The sequence below is a fragment of the Python bivittatus genome, unplaced genomic scaffold (genome assembly GCF_059951505.1).
Source record: "Python bivittatus isolate LINGU-HERP-01145 unplaced genomic scaffold, Pbiv_v1 ctg000080_np1212, whole genome shotgun sequence".
NCBI lineage: Eukaryota > Metazoa > Chordata > Lepidosauria > Squamata > Pythonidae > Python > Python bivittatus.
In genome coordinates, this window is record NW_028277035.1 from 35883104 (window position 1) to 35903602 (window position 20499).

Below are 20499 nucleotides of genomic sequence, written 5' to 3' on the forward strand. Positions count from 1 at the left end.
TTAGTTGTTGCTATTTCTTCATAAACATTTAATAAGACAAGTTTTTTAAACCACATAAAATTTTCATCAAGTTTCTTCTGACCTTTGTAAAATAGTGAAGAAAGAAAATGTCTTTAAGTTTTTAACCTACAGAATAGATATTTGATATGGATATCTCCCCCTTCATGGATCACTGCCTTGTCGTGGCGAAGGGGCTTGCGTAACTCAGTGAAGCCATGAGCTATACCGTGCAGGGCCACCCAAGACGGACAGGTCATGACAGAGAGTTCTGACAAAATGTGGTCCACTGGAGAAGGAAATGGCAACCCACTCCAGTATCCTTGCCAAGAAAACCCCATGGACAATGTTAAAAGGCTAAAAGATATGACGCCGGAAGATGAGCCCCTCAGGTCGGAAGGTGTCCAATATGCTACTGGGGAAGAGCGGAGGGCATTTCCAAGTAGCTCCAGAAAGAGTGAAGCGGCTGGGCCAAAGCCGAAAGGACGTTCAGCTGTGGATGTATCTGGAAGCGAAAAGAAGGTCCGATGCTGTAAAGAACAATATTGTATAGGTACCTGGAATGTAAGATCTATGAACCAAGGCAAGCTGGATGTGGTCAAACATGAGATGACAAGATTGAACGTCGACATCTTGGGAATCAGCGAACTGAAATGGACGGGAATGGGTGAATTTAATTCGGGTGACCATTATATCTACTACTGTGGGCAAGAAACCCTTAGAAGAAATGGAGTTGCACTCATAGTGAATAAGAGAGTGGGAAAGGCAGTAATGGGGTACAACCTCAAAAACGACAGAATGATCTCAGTGCGTATCCAAGGCAAACCATTCAATATCACAGTCATCCAAGTCTATGCCCCAACCACTGATGCTGAAGAAGCTGAAGTTGACCACTTCTATGAAGACCTACAACACCTTCTAGAACTAGCACCAAAAAAATATGTCCTTTTCATCATAGGGGATTGGAATGCTAAAGTAGGAAGTCAAGGAGTAATCGGAATAACAGGCAAATTTGGCCTTGGAGTACAAAATGAAGCAGGGCAAAGGCTAATAGAGTTCTGTCAAGAGAACAAGCTAGTCATAGCAAACACTCTTTTCCAACAACACAAGAGACGACTCTACACATGGACATCACCAGATGGTCAATACCGAAACCAGATTGATTATATACTTTGCAGCCAAAGATGGAGAAGCTCTATACAGACAGCAAAAACAAGACCAGGAGCTGACTGTGGCTCAGATCATGAGCTTCTTACTGCAAAATTTAGGCTTAAATTGAAGAATGTAGGGAAAACCACTAGACCACTCAGGTATGACTTAGATCATATTCCTTGTGAGTACACAGTGAAGGTGATGAATAGATTTAGAGGATTAGATTTGGTAGACAGAGTGCCTGAAGAACTATGGACGGAGGTCCGTAACATTGTACAGGAGGCAGCAACTAAAACCATCCCAAAGAAAAAGAAATGCAAGAAAGCAAAATGGCTGTCTGATGAGGCTTTACAAATAGCTGTGGAAAGAAGGAATGCGAAAAGCAAGGGTGAAAGGGAAAGATATAAGCAACTGAATGCAGATTTCCAGAGAATAGCCAGGAGAGATAAGAAGGCCTTCTTAAATGAACAATGCAAAGAAATTGAGGAAAACAATCGAATGGGGAAGACTAGAGATCTCTACAAGAAAATTGGAGATATCAAAGGAACGTTTAGTACAAAGATGGGCATGATAAAGGACAAAAAAGGCAGGGACCTAACAGAAGCAGAAGAGATTAAGAAGAGGTGGCAAGAATACACAGAAGAACTATACAAGAAAGATCTTAATGTCCCTGATGTCCACGCTGGTGTGATCACTGACCTTGAGCCAGACATCCTAGAGAGTGAAGTCAAGTGGGCCTTAGGAAGCATTGCTAACAACAAAGCTAGTGGAGATGACAGTATTCCAGCTGAGTTATTTAAAATACTAAAAGATGATGGTGTTAAAGTGCTGCACTCAATATGCCAGCAAGTTTGGAAAACGCAACAGTGGCCACGGGATTGGAAAAGGTCAGTTTACGTTCCAATTCCAAAGAAGGGCAACGCCAAAGAATGCTCAAACTATCGCACAATTGCACTTATTTCACATGCTAGCAAGGTTATGCTCAAAATCCTACAAGCTAGGCTTCAGCAATACATGAACCGAGAACTACCGGATGTACAAGCTGGGTTTCGAAGAGGCAGAGGAACTAGAGATCAAATCGCCAACATTCGCTGGATCATGGAGAAAGCACAAGAGTTCCAGAAAAATATCTACTTCTGCTTCATTGACTATGCAAAAGCCTTTGATTGTGTGGATCACAACAAACTGTGGCAAATTCTTAAAGAGATGGGAGTACCAGACCACCTTACCTGTCTCCTGAGAAATCTGTATGCGGGCCAAGAAGCAACAGTTAGAACCGGTCATGGAACAACCGATTGGTTCAAAATAGGGAAAGGTGTACGACAAGGCTGTATACTGTCACCCTGCTTATTTAACCTATATGCAGAGTACATCATGAGAAATGCCAGGCTGGAAGAATCACAAGCCGGAATTAAGATTGCAGGGAGAATCATCAACAACCTCAGATATGCGGATGATACCACCCTAATGGCAGAAAGTGAAGAAGAACTAAAGAGCCTCTTGATGAGGGTGAAAGAGGAGAGTGCAAAAGCTGGCTTGAAACTCAACATTAAAAAAACTAAGATCATGGCATCTGGACCCATCAATTCCTGGCAAATAGAAGGGGTAGAAATGGAAGCAGTAACAGACTTCATTTATTTGGGCTCCAAGATCACCGCAGATGGAGACTGCAGCCATGAAATTAAAAGACGCTTGCTCCTTGGGAGGAAAGCTATGGCAAGCCTAGATAGCATATTAAAAAGCAGAGACGTCACCTTGCCAACAAAGATCCGCATAGTCAAAGCTATGGTTTTTCCAGTAGTAATGTATGGCTGTGAGAGCTGGACCATAAAAAGGCCAAGCGCCGAAGAATTGATGCCTTTGAACTGTGGTGCTGGAGAAGACTCTTGAGAGTCCCCTGGACTGCTAGGAGGTCAAACCAGTCAATCTTAAAGGAAATCAACCCTGACTGCTCATTGGAAGGATCGATAATGAAGCTCAAGCTCAGATACTTTGGCCACCTAATGCGAAGAGAGATCTCTTTGGAGAAGACCCTGATGCTGGGAAAGATTGAAGGCAAAAGGAGAAGAGGACGGCAGAGGATGAGATGGTTAGATAGCATCACTGAAGCAATGAGCATGAAACTGAGCAAACTCAGGGAGGCAGTGAAGGACAGGAAGGCCTGGCGCAATATGGTTCATGGGGTCACGAAGAGTCGGACACGACTTAACGACTAAACAACAACAATGGATATCTCAAACGCAGAAATAGCTTATATATAGGAACACTGCATTCCAAGTGTTTACATGTTATAGTTTTCAAATGGCAAAGAGATGAAAGTATAATGATAAAAAGTTTGAAATATAGAAATAATTAAGCACTATGAACATAGATGTTTTAAAGTGAAACAAATGACTTGACTTGACCCCTGCTGAAATGTGTAATACAATAAGATGAGAATACCATATAGTATCTGATTTCCCACACCATCTAACATGTCAAAGCATGAATATCTGGATACACTGGCAAAATCTACAGAACATTTTGTATCATATAATGACAAGAAATGTTTTTTAGAAGGTCTAATACATTCTATTTTAAACATGTACATATACAAATATACATATTTGTAACAATACTATTTAAAAGGTATCAACTTTGGAACAATATAGAAGTTTTAGCATTAGCATGCAGAACAGTATTAGTTGATACTTCCTTTCAGAAGTATTTTCATAATATATCAAGGGGTAGCAATAAATCTGTATATTCAGTTAAACTTTGTATCACTATCATTGCTGTTAGTAGATGTAAGTCTAATATCTTGTGCACTCTTACTTGGACATGTAATCGTTTTTAATTCAATTATATTCTATTTTCTTTACACTCTTTCCCATTTCAATAAAACAACTCTTGAAAATATTACCAGTTTGTTTCTCTAATCTTCCTCTTTAAGGAAACACTTCTTGTAGCTAACCTGTCATGGCTACATGCCAGTAAATCCTGTCAGAATAGTGATTATTTTATGATAGTGATCATATTTAAGTAGTCATCTCCCACGCATGCTGTAGGCTACATGAAGTAGAGATGCCAAAGACATAAGTACATGAAGTTTATTAAGTATGAAACTCATGGTACAGGTTTTCCACTTTTGCTCTAATCAGTATCTGAAGGATATCTAACTTTCTGAACTTTGAGGGAGATAGGTAGGCATTATAGGCTGTTTTGTGCACACAAAGGGAACTACAATAATCAATATTCAAACTAAAAATCTATCTTTGCTTCTGAAGGAGACAACAAGGATTATAAAGGATTTTCTAATATTAGTTTCTAATACACAGTTACTTCTCCTGGCTTAAAATGCTCCCCCCACCCCAGCACTTAACTGTTATACAGAATGTTTGGATATTTAAATTTAGGCAGCTAATTAGGATATTGTGTCCCACAAGCAGTTTGAATGACAAAGCATTTTTTCTCAACCAATATTCTGTTTTTTAAGTTTTTCTCCATCACTCTGAAGAATAAGTGAAGTTCACATAGAATAAACCAATTTTATGTCACTATTATTTTTTCTTTCCTTGCTGGTGCCCTTCAAATCTGTTAAACCAAATTCCTATAATTCTCAGCTAGTATAAACTATGCTAGGTAAGAATTAATGGCAAACAAGGGGAAGATATCTGTTGGGGATGGTAGGAACTGACTTAGCGACCAAAAGCATATATTTTTGTGGAAAAATGTAATGTCCAGTTTGCCTATGCTAATGTAAACTGTTAGTGTGTATTCAGTATAACACATGTATGCTAAGCTTCAAAACTAAGGAACATTTGTTGGAAAAAATTAACAAAACTTCTTATATATATATATATGAGAGAGAGAAAACTATGTATATATAGAGAGAGACCCACATACACACATATTTATGTACACATATGAAAAATAGTAATTAGAAACTCAGATTCTAATATACAACTTTTAGGGTTAAAAGAGTTAACTCCTCTCCCTACCCATTTAAGCATGCTCCTACCCTTAGTCCTATATTTTTGTGTACTGTATTTTTAGATGGTGTTCTATCAGGCATTTTAGCTGAAATACCTCAAAATTGTAGATGACATTATAGAAATGTAATAGAAGAAAGCTGCATATACAATGACAGACCAGTGCCTATATGTAAACATGTTTTTTTTTCTTTTGCCAAACTAAATGGGTACAGCTAACTGATCTTGTTTGAATTCCAAGTTGAGACCCAGCTAATATTTGGAGACCACAAGGCAATCTCAGGATTTTCAGCTAGAATGGGAAGTTAAAAAAAAAAAATCCACAAGGAAGGCCATGAAAACCACTTTTATATTATTGCCAAGAAAACTATAAAGATGTGTCCTTTAAATCACAGAAAACATGTTAGTAGTAAAAGTGTATACTAAATTTTAACAGGGCTTATCATCAGCTCCATCAGTGATGTCACTTCCGGTCCCGCACCGGAAGGGCCTCTGATTGGTTGAAAATAGAAAGTGATGTTCATTGGTCCAAACCCTAGGGGTGACATCACACCCATCCACGTCCAGAAATGGCACTCATTGGCCCAAAATCCAGATGTGACATACATAGACCCACCCTGGAAGTGACACTCATTGGCCCAGAACCTGGAATTGACACATATAGACCCTCTCACCACATGGACATGTTGGGTTTTTGTAAGGCTCAAAAGCAGGCACAAATACAAACACACACAAACACAACAGAGGCACAACTTACTTTATAAGTCTGAAAAGCAGGCATGTGGCCCCCCACCCTGCCCCCCTTCTTCATTTCCTGCAACAGAGATTTCACACACACACACCCAGGAAAGAAAGAACATTTTAAAATCCTGAACACACAGGCATTTGACCTCTCCTTTTCGAAAAAGGCATTCTTTCTATGCAGTTTAAAAAGCACAATCTCAAATGCAGGGAAAAAGAGCCTTTTAAAAGCCTGTTTTAGATTTTATAAAAGCTAACTACACAGTTTGCAAATTTAACTGATAACACAAATACAACGAAACATTTGAAGCACCCCTCTTTCTAAAACGATTCCAATCCCTCTCCAACCAAAAGCAGAAAGATGAAGAGGGGATTTACAGGCTCACAGCAACTGCAACAAATGTGCTGCCAAACAAGCACCAAGCATATGGGAAGTGTAGCAGGGCAGGGGGGGAGCTTTTGTAAGGCTCAAAAGGCAGGGCATGGCCAGGCTTGTTTGGCGCATGTGCTGGGGGGGGCAGGTGTGAGTGAGCATGCCCGCTTTGATGACCTACCCAAAAATGATTCTGTGCAAGTGCTGAGGGAAGGGCGAGCATGCCCAGGCTTGTCAGGCGGTTGTGAAGTCCAATGGTTCAAAACTCCAGTCTGGTTTTGAAAAATAATATGGCAGAGTCTGACTGTAATTTGTCTTATGTAACATTTACCCCCAAACCTGGAAAGCAGGGTCACAGAGTTAAGAAAAAGATAAATTTATGTAATCTCTTTGATGAGAATGCACAGGATGTGCTTATAAAGTATTGTTATTGCAGGTTCTGTCAATCACCGAATGATAAGTAAAAACAGAGATTAAGAAAATAGTACTTTGATGAGTTGAAACTGGTTGTCTGTATTATTTCCTCTTTTAGAAATGATGGTGCCTGAAGTTGCTAGCTTATCACAGATTTTGAAAGCCTGTGTCATAAAAATACTGCATCATTATTTAATGGGTTGTCTAAAGGGGGAAGACCAAGTGGATGGAGTTGATGAAGCAGATATTATTAAAAACGTATGCATTCAAGTTTTATCAACTCACATCCTCTGGGTCATCATCAACATTTCCAACCAAATGAATAAATTATATTTCACGTGAGATACACTGGGTGAACTCAATGCATTCATGCAACATATTGAGAAGCACAATAATCTGCTTTCATTAATGACAAGTGTATATAATGAAACCCCTATGTCTCTCAAGAGAATAAGTCAGAATGTTACAGAAATTAATTACAAAAAATGATAATTGACATCCAGTGAATGTATAATAAACATATTTACAAATCATGTGAAATCTGTTTTATTTCTTTTTGTTAACCCTTATTTAAACATGTGTATTATTATTTAAAAGGGTTTACAGTGGGGCCTTGCCTGTTTTTTGTTTTGTTTTGTTCCAAAAAAAGATGTTAAGAATTCAGTGTCTCTGACATTGTACATTTGATGACTGCAATAGGGGCCAGGTCTTATCCGGAGGCTTTATCTAGCAGAAACTTGGCCATCCATCCTGCAACATTTGTCAGGAAAGAAGCCCTTCTCTCAGAATGGGTGCCACTAATGTAAGTAATTTTATGGCTAATTTTAAGATATAGACCCTGTTAGATGCAGAACAGTATTTATAATTTATTTGTTTTCTTTCATTAGAATGATGTGTCAGACTCACAGTGTCTGAAGGCCTACGAAGGTATTCTTTTTTTTCTTGTTACATACACTTCACCAGACTCATCATTTCTGCAACAATTCTGACCCTATCGCTTTTCTTTTCCTTCAGTATGGCAGGGTAATCACAACTATGCCAATTTTACAATGCCCGCAGATGTACAAGGGGATCAGCAGATTATAGACCATCGGCCTTCTACATCTCTTAGGTCACAGGATCCTTTCGAAGGTAAATATCTACATTGTTTTATCCAAATGCAAGCCGTTTCAGAAAACTATGAAGGGCTGCCATATCTTTATGAATGTTACCGGTGTTATTTATTTATTTATTTGATTTCTGCTGTTTCTGTTGTTTTAGCCAGAGCCTGCCTGCAAAAAAACAAAGAAGAATGGCGGATAGTGTTACCAGCACAGAATGGTCTATGCCAGAATCTCAATTAGCAGAAGAGATACAATAGGCAGCGGGGCCAAGCGCCATAAACACTCAAAACCTGGATGTGTACCTGGACAGCCTTCAGATGTGGGAAAGATATATCCATAATTACAATGCTGTGGAACATTAGACCCGTTATAGATTTGTAAACCTTGATTGTATCTGTTTAGTCGCACAGGCTATAGATGTTATTCATAATGCAATACAGAATTTTTTGAACAATATTTCTAGGGAAATAAGACCCAATGATTTTGTTCAGCTCTGGTTGGATAGAGCTGGAAGAGAGGGTCTCTTTTCTGTTAGGAGAGACAGGGATGATTTAAATGCTGATGAGTTCCTGAATCATGTTGAAAACATGCTACAGAGCAATGTAGAGATGTTGTGGGGTGGCTGTTTACAACTGGTGGTCACCATTGTGAAGAACAGAGAGGGGGGCAGCCTTAGGAAGTTAAGCATGGAGCTATTCACCAGGGTTCTTGAGGAAAAAAGACACCATCAGATTGATTTCAATTTGGAGGGTGAGTTTCTATGTTTTGCTGGTTGCCTGGTGTATTTGTTAGATTTACAAAGCAAGAAATCATTACTAGAGCCAGGGATCTCCATAACAAGCTGGGTGTTTCCACAGAAAACAGAACTGATTTTTCACAGGTACTCTTCTTTGAAAAATATCTAGGTATAACCATAAAGATTTTGTTTTATAATCAATGGGGTGCTGTTTTTTTTGTCACAGGTAGGCCCCAACAAGAAAAATGGGTGTTTATATTGTTACATAACAAATATTACTATGGGATCAAAAACATCAAGGGTTTCCTGGGTGAACGCTATTTCTGAGAATTCTGCCACACGGCCTATCACCACAAATTTAACCATGATTGCCAATTCTCCTGTTGGGTGTGTCTGGAGCCAATGTGTCATGAGGATGGCTGTGGAGAAGCCAAGGTGCAGTAACTGCAAATTGCTTTGTCACTCTAAGGACTGCCTTGAAAAGCATTTACAACTGGCATAGAAAGGAAAGACTGATTGTAAGAATAAGGTATTTTGTGGCATGTGCGGTATTTATGATTTTACCCCTCACAAAAAAATGTAAGAAAAGCAAGTGTGGGCAGTGCCATGAGAAAGTAGATAGCCTGGAAGATCATTTATGTTTTCTGAAACCGATGCCTTGACCACAAACATGTACAAATACATTGTTTATTATTTTGAATGTTGTCAAGAAACCAGGACACACATATCAAACTAATCTATGCCATGGACATGTTAGGGGATGAGGATGTGATGAGGTGGGAATGTTATGGCGAAAGATATCTGGATCAATTTGTGAAAAAGTTGATAAATCTGAAGTTTAAAGGATGCGCCTTTATTGCTCACAACTCCAAGGAATATGACGGATATCTAATCCTCTGGCAACTGATCTGTGAAAAGGTCCAGGTTCAACTTTTAAGGCAGGGAGGTTAGGTAACTGTTAGGTATTACAGGTATTCGGTTTATCAACAGCCTCTCCTTTTTGCCCCTTAAATTAAGCAAACTACCCAAAGCTATGGGATTTCAGGGGTGCAAAGGTTATTTTCCCCATTTGTTCAACATGGTGGACAATCAACATTATGTGGGGCCACTGCCTGGTGCCAAGTATTACAGCCCTGAAACTATGATGCCCGGTGAGAGAGAAGAATTTCTGAAGTGGTATGCTGCTAATCCAGGAACCATTTTTAAACTAAAAAAGGATCTGGCTTACTACTGCAGACAAGATGTGGAGATACTGAGGGAGGTTTGTAACCGGTTTAGGGAACAAGTGATGAAAATGACAGAGCACGAGTTTCTCAGAGTTTGTGGGGGAGATATTGCTGAGGAGATTGAGATTCAATGCATTGATCCCTTCCAGTCCCTGACATTGGCCTCTGTCTGCATGGCACACTTCTGCTTCATGTATTTGGAGAATAATGCCATTGCACTAACCCCTTTGGACAGTTACCAGAAGTCCCAGAAAAGGTATTCTCCACCCGCCACACAATGGCTGATGTATATAGCACACACTGAGAAGCTCAATATTTAACATGCCCTGCAAGGAGGCGAAAAGCAAGTGGGTAATTATTTTTTAGATGGTTTTGCTATCATAAATGGAACCCCCACAGCCTTTTAATTTAACGGGTGTTTTTTTCATGGTTGTCCTGTCTGCTACTCTGCAAAGGACTTCTACAGCTTACTTGATTCAACCTATGGGGCACTGAACAACCGAACAGGAATAAAGAAGAATACCTCAGGGATCTGGGTTATGCTGTGTGCAGCATCTGGGAACACAAATGGAATGCTATGGCAGAGTCTGACATGTCTTTGAAGTGATTTCTAGCTGAGAACAATCTCCCAACCCCTTTGAGCCCACGAGATGCTTTTTTTGGTGGTAGAACAAATACTACATGCCTGTACTACAAGCCAAAACCCAGGGAACAAGTCTTATATTATGACTTCACCAGCTTGTATCCCTTTCTGAACAAGAACAAGGACTATCCGATTGGTCATCCACAAATCCTCTATGAAAACTTTGGGGACATAAAGCAGTATTTCAGGCTTGCTAAAGTGTCTAGGAACTGCTACTTTCCAGTCCTGCCCCATAAATCAGGGGGTAAATTAATGTTTAGTCTGTGCGCAACCTGCACAGAAAAGCAACAGATCACTCTGTGTAAACACAGTGATGAAGAAAGAGTCCTGACTGTTGAGCTGAATGTAGCTTTAGAAAAAGGTTACAGAATTGCAGAAATCTATGAGATCTGGCATTTTGAAAGAAAGACAGGTACGTTGTTTACGGGTTATGTTAACACGCATGTCAGAGAAAAGCAGGAGGCCAGTGGCTACCCTGATCGGTGCAAAACAGAACAGGATAAAGAGCAGTATATTCAGGATTATGAAAAGATGGAAGGTGTCTGTTTATGACGTGAGCATATTGAAGTAAACTCTGCTAAAAGGCAGATTACCAAGCTCTTTTTAAACTTGCTGTGGGGTAAATTTGGGCAGAACACTAACCACACGACTACATTTGTGGTGAAACATCCTGAGGAGTTATTTAAATATCTTTTTGTGCTCTATTATAAAGTTTCCTTATGTGAGTTTGTGGACACAGAGACAACAGTTGTGACATGGAAAACAGCCAAACACCATCCAACCAAAGCCACGTGTACTAATGTGTTCATTGCCAGTTTTACAACAGCTTACACACAGCTGGAATTATAGAGGCTACTGGAGGGCTTGAGTGAGAAGTGTCTGTATTATGAAACCAATTCTGTCATTTTTATTAATAGAGAAGGGGCGTGGACACCGCCATTAGGGGATTATTTAGGGCAACTGATGAGTGAGATCCCGCCAAATAACACAATCACCGAGTTTGTGGCAGTAGGCCCCAAAACATACCGGTATGCTTTGTCAAATGGGGAAGCTGTGCTAAAGATGAAGGGACTTATGCTAAACAGGGCTAATCGTAATAAGGTTAATTTTGACAGCTTGAAAGATTTCGTAGATGATTATTGTCTGTCTGGGGAGGGGGAAAAGATAGGGATCTGGAAAGAACAACTGGGAATTGTTAGGGTTAAGAAACAGTGGGCACTAGAAATGCAGGTACTCAGAAAAACTCTAAAAGTGGTGTATAATAAGAGGGCACTAAAGAGTGAGGATTACTGTACACTGCCTTGCGGATATTAAGCGTGATGGAAAACTTTGTACAGCTTGTACACCCTTTCTCTTGTATTATAAGCAGACCGTCCAATTGTGGCAAATCTTTTTTTATCAAGCAAATGTTAGAACATGGCAAGATTGTGTTGTCTCAAATGCCTCAAAATATTGTATGGTTTTATAGCTGTTGGCAGCCTCTGTACAAAGAATTGCTTAATAAATTCCCTTATATTAAGTTTATGGTGGGTCTTCTGGCCTCTTTTGAAGATAATTTGTTTCCACCAAATCAAATCAATTTAGCGGTGGTAGATGATCTCATGGCCTCTGCAAGTGACAACAATCAAACAGAGAAGGCTTTTACACAGTACGTTCATCACAGAAACCTGAGCATTATTCTCGTACTTCAAAACCTGTATTTCCAAGGTAAGAAAATGAGAACAATAGCTCTGAATTCCATATATTTGGTTTTATTCTGCTGTCCCCATGATCAGATGCAACTTGTCATGCTGGCTCGTCAGATGTACCCCCCAAAAAACACAGTACTTTTTAGAGGTATTCCAAGATGCCACTCACAACCCCCACAGCAACCTTTTGGTAGATTTGGCAGCCACTACTCCAGAAATCTACAGGTTGAGAACGGGCCTCTTTCCATCTGATTGGCCTGTTGTTTACACTGAGAAAAAGAAAAAGAAAAGCAACCACTCAGGTATCATAGCGTTAGCTCATCCAGGATATCAGAGAGGGTGCACAGAATTTTTTTTTTTAAATCTTAGTAAAGGCTGGTCCAAAACAGAGAAAGGCCATCTTATGCAGTGCTAATAATGATCTGGTAGGCGCAATAGCAGAAATAGCCCTGAACACTTTAAAAGGAAACTTTTCTCTGAAACCTTCACAATTCCACACATTAAAGAGAAAGAAAGGTGTGATTAAAAAGTTGAGTGATAGAAAGGTCTCGCTCAGAAAGAAGAAACAGATCATTCACCAGTCAGGAGGACTTAGTAGGGGCCGCTATTCCATTGGTGACCAGCCTATTAACCAGATAAACCATGGATTGTGCTGAAAAAATGTATCTGGTGTCACATCACCAGATGGAGCAATTACAGGGTAGGGTGCCTACTATGGGGACTATGGCCAATAACTGGCTGGATGATGAGATATGTGCCATTCTTCAGAGATCTGATTTGAGTGAGGACAAGATTAAGCTCTACAATTCTGTGCTTCAGAGGTTTCTAAGACTAACTGGACAAAACAAGTCTGAAAAGGGCAGACTGAATCTCATTTACCCACCTGAAGATCCTCAGCCACCTCCGGCATTACCGGAACAGGCGTCACAGCCATCTCCACAGGACACAACAATGTGTGATATCCTGGGGAGTGTGAGCATGCATTACAGGAAAAATGCTGAACTTTTGTTGAACAAAATGAAACAGCATCAGGACATTTCAGACTGGGATGAACGTGGTACCTTTTTATGCAAAGGCATACCTATTCTTGGTACTAATATTTTAGACCTGTGAAAGGTACCTCACAACACCAAGCATATGCTGATAAATGGAGACCTAAAGGATGGGATGAATTTCTGAAGAGCATGGCTGAGGTGAATGTTACCAACCTCTGTGCTGGGATCTACCACTGTTAAAGACCAATTAGAAAAGCTAAAGAGTCTGTGGCTCTTAAGGTCAAAACATCTACTAGCCCTGACTCTGTTATGCCTGCTCCTTTTAGGGCTCAGAAGCCTCTGTTTACCAATACCCCCTCTAAACCTTGGATGCTAAATCCTAGAAGTAGGCTTAGGTTTGGTGATTGGCTCAATTTGTAAAATGATTAAAAACGTGAAACAAGCAAAAAGTTGTCTTTATTTTATAAGACAAATTTGTTTGCATACACTGATAATGAGTACAGGTTCCAAACCCCCTTCCAACTTTATACTTTTTATAAACTGCTTTACCATTTGATCATTCTTAACATTGTCCTCAGAGTACCACTTTAAGGTATTTTCATAATCCATACCTTTAAATCGGTTCAGTAGAAAAAACACAGTGTTGTCTGCAGGTCATCGCATGGGTGTGTTGCAGTTGATGCTGGTGAAATGTGTACTTCTCAGCTTGCAGCTCTAAAAACTTCAGTACAGATCCGGGAAAGTCGGGGCTATCTGGTGGTCTTCCATAAGAATAAAAAAATTCACCATATCCAGGAGATGGGAAGTAGAGGACTAGCCAATGTTCACCAGGCAGAGTTTGAGGATGGGTGTTTATAATGAACCCAAAATGTCTTTTGGAGATTTTTCTCTTGGGTAGCAGGTCACAGGGTAGACTCTTAGAAAGGCAGTATTTCCAGAGAACAAATGGAGGAGCTGTAGGGTGTCCATTCTCACATGTAATCAACAAGCATGTTCCTTGTGTTACTTATTTCAATAAGGTTTTCAAAGATCGCATAGAGAATCATATTGATGGTATTGGGGAGGAGTTGTGCAAATCTAATTTCTGTTCTGAGGTTACTGTTCCTGATCAAAGAATAGAGCTCAGAGCCCTCCTGATCAGGGCTCAAGTCAAAGCAGTACACAGTATAGCCGTGGCCAAACTCTTCCCGACTGATTAACAACTGCCTTTCATACCTTTGCCTGACACCTGTACCATCTGCATGTACTCTCTCACAAAAAGGTGGTGCTCATAATCAGGCTGAAAAGGCTTTGGGGGGAATCTGTTCACTGTCACAATACAGGGCACAAAAATTGACATTGCTGTGTTGAAAATTGAATGGGTTTCTTTCATAATCTCTGCTAAAGGATGCATTGTCCACAAAACCGATCACTAATTGTTTAGGTAGCTGGCCCAGAAATAGGTTTTCCTGATTACACACAAGGCTGCCTCCTGGAATGCTGTAAACCTTCATTCCCACTCGATCAATGGGATATTTGGCATTGGATATGAGCAAAGCTTCCGTGTGACCCAAGCACACTCCTAGTGCCACTTTTACACATTTTACAAAGAGAGAAGCTGAGAGGATTTGCACTTTGTAATTCACATTGCCATCCTTCATCAGGCAAAACTCATTCCTGCTTCTTGTGAGTTTGACTTTCACATCTACCCCATTAATCAGCAGCTTGTCTTGAAAAGAGATTGCCAGGCAAAGGCCCAAGCAGGTCCCATTTATGACTACTAGCTGTGTGTCTCACTCTCGCTCGAAAACTCCAGTTGCCTGTGGGTGTCAGCAGAGTACTCTCCATGAGTGTTGAGTCATCTTTGTAAAAACCACTGGTTGTAAATTGGGTACCCAGCACATCATCACCAAAGTTCAGAATCAGATGGTCAGATAAAAATAGCAATGGTGGGTCTGTGTAGTGAATCAATCTCCCAAGGTGACATCCAGCTGATTAAAAGCGATGCTAGAGGGTAGTTGATTAGTGCCACCCTGACACCATCACCAATATCCGTACCATCAGCCTTTACAATCTTGCAATTTGCGTACAGCAGGGTGTTGTTTAAATCCCCGTGTAATGCTCATCATGTCCTGTGATAAAAAATTCCAAGGGTGTGAAGATAAAGGTGGGATCTCGACATACATGCTGTTTTCAATACTGGTTTATGTAGGTGCCAGTTGAAAAAGATCCAGTTCTGATTTCATACATTCCTCTGAAGCCACATGGATAAATGCCATTTTGTATTAGAATATGTCTCACTTGTCACAGCGCCTCCTCTTCTGTGCACATCTCCTCTTTGTATGATGGGGTTTTTTTTCACAATCTTTCTCTTTTTAAATGGAATAGGCGGCCCTATTGCATAATTCTTCCTGGCTATGACCATACCCAAACCTTCTTGCCCACCCTCAACATGGGATACAAACTGCCCCGCCTCTGACAATGTTCTTGACTGCAGATTTCACGTGCGGTTGAATGATTTCTAATCCTTTCCTCAGAAACGGCATTGATTTTTGAAAAAGTCCACGGAACACCCCCCCTAAACCTGTCCTGTACATGACAGGGGTTCCTTGGAAGTCTGCAAGGCTGTGACCAGCTTGTGCTGTGTAGTAGGCCACATAATCTTGGGGGCTTCCGTGCTCCTTGATCATAACCATCCTTCGCTTTTCTGAGGCCTAAAATTAAGCTTCACAACCACCTTCCTGTGATAAAAGCAGCTGTTTTTGTTTTGATCGGTTTTGATTTCTACAGTAATGGTATCGATGTAATGCTTGCTGACCGGAACATAATGTGGTTGATCATAGGTCACTGTAAAGAAATCATTGTCTTGCTCCCGCATAGGCACACAATGCAGTAGCAGTACATAGAAGTCACCTACTATTTGGGGGTCTACGATGTCTGTGTAAACATATACGGTATTGAATCCTCTGGTCACATCTGTGGCAAAGGGGAATTTTTTGGCATGGAATCCTGGGAACAAGCCTAATATATGACCAAGTTTTCACCAACTAGAATGCTATATGTTCCACCTCCTGTAAGATTAATTTCTGAACCACCAGATCATACTGCAGGGTCACAAGGACCGTTCTCGATGTCTCATATAAACTTGTTCATATTTTCTACCAGCTGTTCAATGCTGGCACAGTACCCATTTTTCAAAGAAAAATATCACTTCTTTCTCTCAATAAGAATTTCAAAATGTTTGGTTGAAGTTAATGTGTTCCAGCTATGTGGGTACTGTATTGCTACTAGTTCTACTTCCCATGAACCTGGAAGATCCAACGCCCTCGCTAATTGAATAGTAAAATTACAACTTTTGTTTTGGGGAAAACAGCAGCTGATGCATTGCTGGGAAGGATGATATAAAACCGCAACATATCAAAGAGGGTGTACTTTACTCTCCTTAACCCAACTGTTGAATTTCTCTGGCTAGCCTGCCCATTTGACTAGAATCTCTCCATTTTTCCCCCATCCTCTTTTTCTGATAACTTTTTCAATTCTGTATACCCGTCATCAGGAACCTTCTGGAGCTCCTCTGGGTAAAAAGACCCCTTTACAAGGCCGTTGGTGTAATCTTTTTAATCTATAGACCACCCCCCCACCTTGTCACCAGTTCTTTGATGATGAATATTTCATCCATATAAGTTTGCTGATAGCCCTTTTCAAATTTCCCCTTCAGTTGGGATAACCTGACATGATCATCCACCTTAAGATGTTTTTCCATTCTTTTACTTTTTAAAACATCCCCATACAGTCTTATCCACACTTCTCTTTCATTAGACAAATTTACGGTATTAGGTGTGGTCTGGATCCTATGATAGAAGGTGCTATTGTACCCTTGAAGAATACCAGGTAAAATGTCTATGTACCGATGGGTGTTTCTAACTGTAAAGTACCTCCAGAGTTTATTTTTCAGGGTATGGTTAAACCTCTCTATAATGGCTGCTTTAGTCTTGCTATGGGCGACAAAGTGATGAATGCCATAACATGCAAAAAGTTCTTCAGAGGAATATTTAAGGACTCTTTACTGGCATCTGTCTGTATCTTTCACAGTGCACATCCTGCACTGAAGATGTTCTGGAAGGCTGCAGCCACTTCACACCACAACTTATCAGATATAGGGGAGGCCCAGGCATATTTAGATAACACAACAGTAACTGTTAAGATAAACTTTTTCCCGTGGTTTTCCTTAGAAAATTTGGAGACATCTATGAGATCAGCCTGCTGTTGCTGATCTAAACCAGACACCACTGTTTTATTTCTGGGAAAATTAATTCTTGCAGGCTTATGTAGGGTATAAGCATTTTGTCCTGAAAGTCATGTCTTGACCTGCTTCAGGGTTAGTTTTTATCGCATTTCCTTCCCTCCTGAAAAAGGGTGTTCACAATGCCATAACTCCCCACACAGCCAGGTATATAATAAACATTCCTTAGAATGTTTTCATACTCCATTTTACTGAAACACCACTGACAAACGATCACACATTTTCCTTTCACACATGGTTTTATTGGTAATTCAGAGTTCAGAGGGCATGCCTAGGACATATACCCCTCATCATCACTATCATCATCATAAAAAAATAAAGACTCACAACATGCTATTTTACAGTAAGTTGCCCTTTCTGGATGACATTCTGTACCCCACAAGCCATGCCCACAGTCACAAGCGAATCTTCACTTAAGCTGCTGCTCTTTAACTCGCTGTGCAAGTAGCTCAGCCTCTCTGATATTACAGCATTGCTGCTATATTCTAGATCAGAAAAATCTCCAGAAGATTTGTCACTGTTGCTGTTACCACTGGTATATAAAAGTGGTGTGCTTTTAACCGATCGCCTCCTACGCGTTAATTCAGAAACTGCAAAATATAAAACAACCTGTTACTGTGCTATCTGAGCCACCAGGATTTACAGAATAATACATAAAGACAGTTACTTACTTACCCTCTCCGCATCCTTTGCTGGGAGCTAAAGAAGTCTATTCAGCCTTTCACATTCTTCCTGTGTATCTCCTTGGTTTTCTGTGGCTCCTCATCACTAAAATTACAACACGGCTTACAACATCCATACAAAATCAGTCTGAAGTAATCATTTTCTTCATCAAAACCCCGACAACAGTTTTTCTTGCATTCTGTCAAAAGAGATCTTGAGTTGTCTTACGTGTTGGTGGTGTCTAACGGTGTAAAAAAGTTTGTAGAATCTTTATTAAGCTCTTCTTTGGAATCCGAAGTTGCCATGTTATTTTCCAATGGAGGCTGGGGTTTAAGCCGTTAAATTTCACAACAGCCTGACAAGTCTGGGCTTAGCCATCCTCCTCTCAGCACTTGCGCAGAATAATTTTTGGGTAGGTCACCAAGGTGGGCATGCCCGCTCACACCCCGCTGAGCCCTCAGCACCTGCGCCGAACAAGCCTGGGCATACCCTACCTTTTCAGCCTTACAAAAGCCCCCCCCACCCACCCCCATTACACTTCCCATATGCTTGGTGCTTGTTTGGTAGCACATTTTTTGCAGTTGCTATGAGCCTGTAAATTCCCTGTTCATCTTTCTGCTTTTTGCTGGAGGGGGATTGGAATCATTTTAGAAAGAGGGGTGCTTCAAATGTTTCGTTGTATTTGTGTTATCAGTTAAATTTGCAAACTATGTGTAGTTAGCTTTCACAAAATCTAAAACAGGCTTTTAAAAGGCTCTTTTCCCCTGCATTTGAGATTGTGCTTTTTAAACTGCATAGAAAGAATGCCTTTTTAGAAAAGGAGAGATCAAATGCCTGTGTGTTCAGGATTTTAAAATGTTCTTTCTTTTCTCTCTGTGTGTGTGTGAAGTCTCTATTGCAGGAAATGAAGAAGGGGGTGGGGTGGGGGCCACATTCCTAGGCTGATTGCTGTATTTCATTCCCTGTTAAACTTTCCTGACTTTGCTGGATGGGCTGGAATAAATTTTATAAAGATCATGCTTCAAATGTTTAGGTGTATTTGTGTTATCAGTTCAACTTGCAAGCTATGTGTAGTTAGCTTTTACAAAATCTAAAACAGGATTTTAAAAGGCTCTTTTTTCCTGGGTTTGAGGTTGTGCTTTTTAAACTGCATAGAAAGAATGCCTTTTTAGAAAAGGAGGGGTCAGATGCTAAAGTAGAGTGTGTGTGAAAAGTCTATGTTGCAAGGGGGTGGGGTGGGGGGCCACATGCCTGCTTTTCAGACTTACAAAGTAAGTTGCGCTCGTGTGTGTGCATGTGTGTATTTGTGCCTGCTTTTGAGTCTTACAAAAACCCAACATATGCACGTGGTAGGAGGCTCTATATGTGTCAATTCCAGGTTTTGGGCCAATGAGTGCCACTTCCGGAGGTGGGCAGATGTGATGTCACCCCCGGGGTTTGGACCAATGAATGTCACTTCCATGACATCACTTCCTATTTTCAGCCAATCAGAGGCCCTTCTGGTATGGGACTGGAAGTGATGTCACTGATGATAAGCCCTATTAAAATTCAGTATACACTCTTTTTAAAGTTTTAAAAGTTAGACTCTAATTAAAGCAGTCATCTAAGTTCTCAGGTAGTGGTCTTAGTATTCAAGCTCCTTTCAATCTGAGATTTTTTTAGTTTAAAAAATTAAATTAAATTAAGTTCCTTTCAATCAGAGATATTCAAATTCAAATTAACTACAGTACTTTAACATAGAGCTATAGTTTCTCTGCTGAGATAAAGAGAAAACTAAGCATTAGTACAAAAGAAATTCATTTTTTGGAAGAGAATAATTTCATTTCCTCACTAACTTTAAAAAAAATCTACTGAGCACTATCCCTTCCACATACCCAAAGGGATAGTCTTCTTTCCATATAGCTATGATACTGTCAGCCAATAAAGTATATTTACAGTGTTTTTAATGCCAGAGAAATGACAACTGCATTTCACATCCACAAGAGTAAAGACTGCATTACAGTGCAACTGATCCTAAATTAATCCTTAACAATGGCATCATACTTTTCAGAACAATTAACAGAATCTGTTCTGCCCTTGATAACGATTCCCTGTTTGTCCTTATCACTTAATGACATCAGAAACTGCATCAGTTTAAAATTTCACTTGAATCTCCTTCCAATTTAATGGGCAAATATAGGAGCTTTCACGATGAAAGTAGAACAGGCACTTTTCATAAAGAAAATTCTACAATTATATGAAGGGCAGGGGGACACTTTTCAAGGGTATGGTAGTGCTATTCCTTCAAAAGAAGCCCATTCAGAGTGAAGGATTTTTTTGCTGAATGACAATAATACATAGTTACTGTGACTGAGTGCATATTTTATGTGATATCCTTACAGTCACTTAATTGCAACTCCTGGGATTAATTTCATTCTTACTACCAAGAAGTTATGGGGTTTTTTTTAATGGCATTAAAAACAGAATAGAGAAGTAGTTCACCTAAGCAGGAGACCTTTTAAAGTAAATACATTCC

At 40.1% G+C, this 20499-nt stretch overlaps 1 protein-coding gene and 1 pseudogene across 2 annotated transcripts in view; one reads left to right on the plus strand and one right to left on the minus strand.

Annotated features, from left to right (window-relative positions):
• Nucleotides 1–20499, minus strand: part of RNF130 (ring finger protein 130) — a 77321-nt gene that overhangs the window by 38556 nt on the left and 18266 nt on the right. The window lies entirely within an intron of this gene.
• On the plus strand, nt 8768–10225 carry LOC148216664 (uncharacterized; annotated as a pseudogene).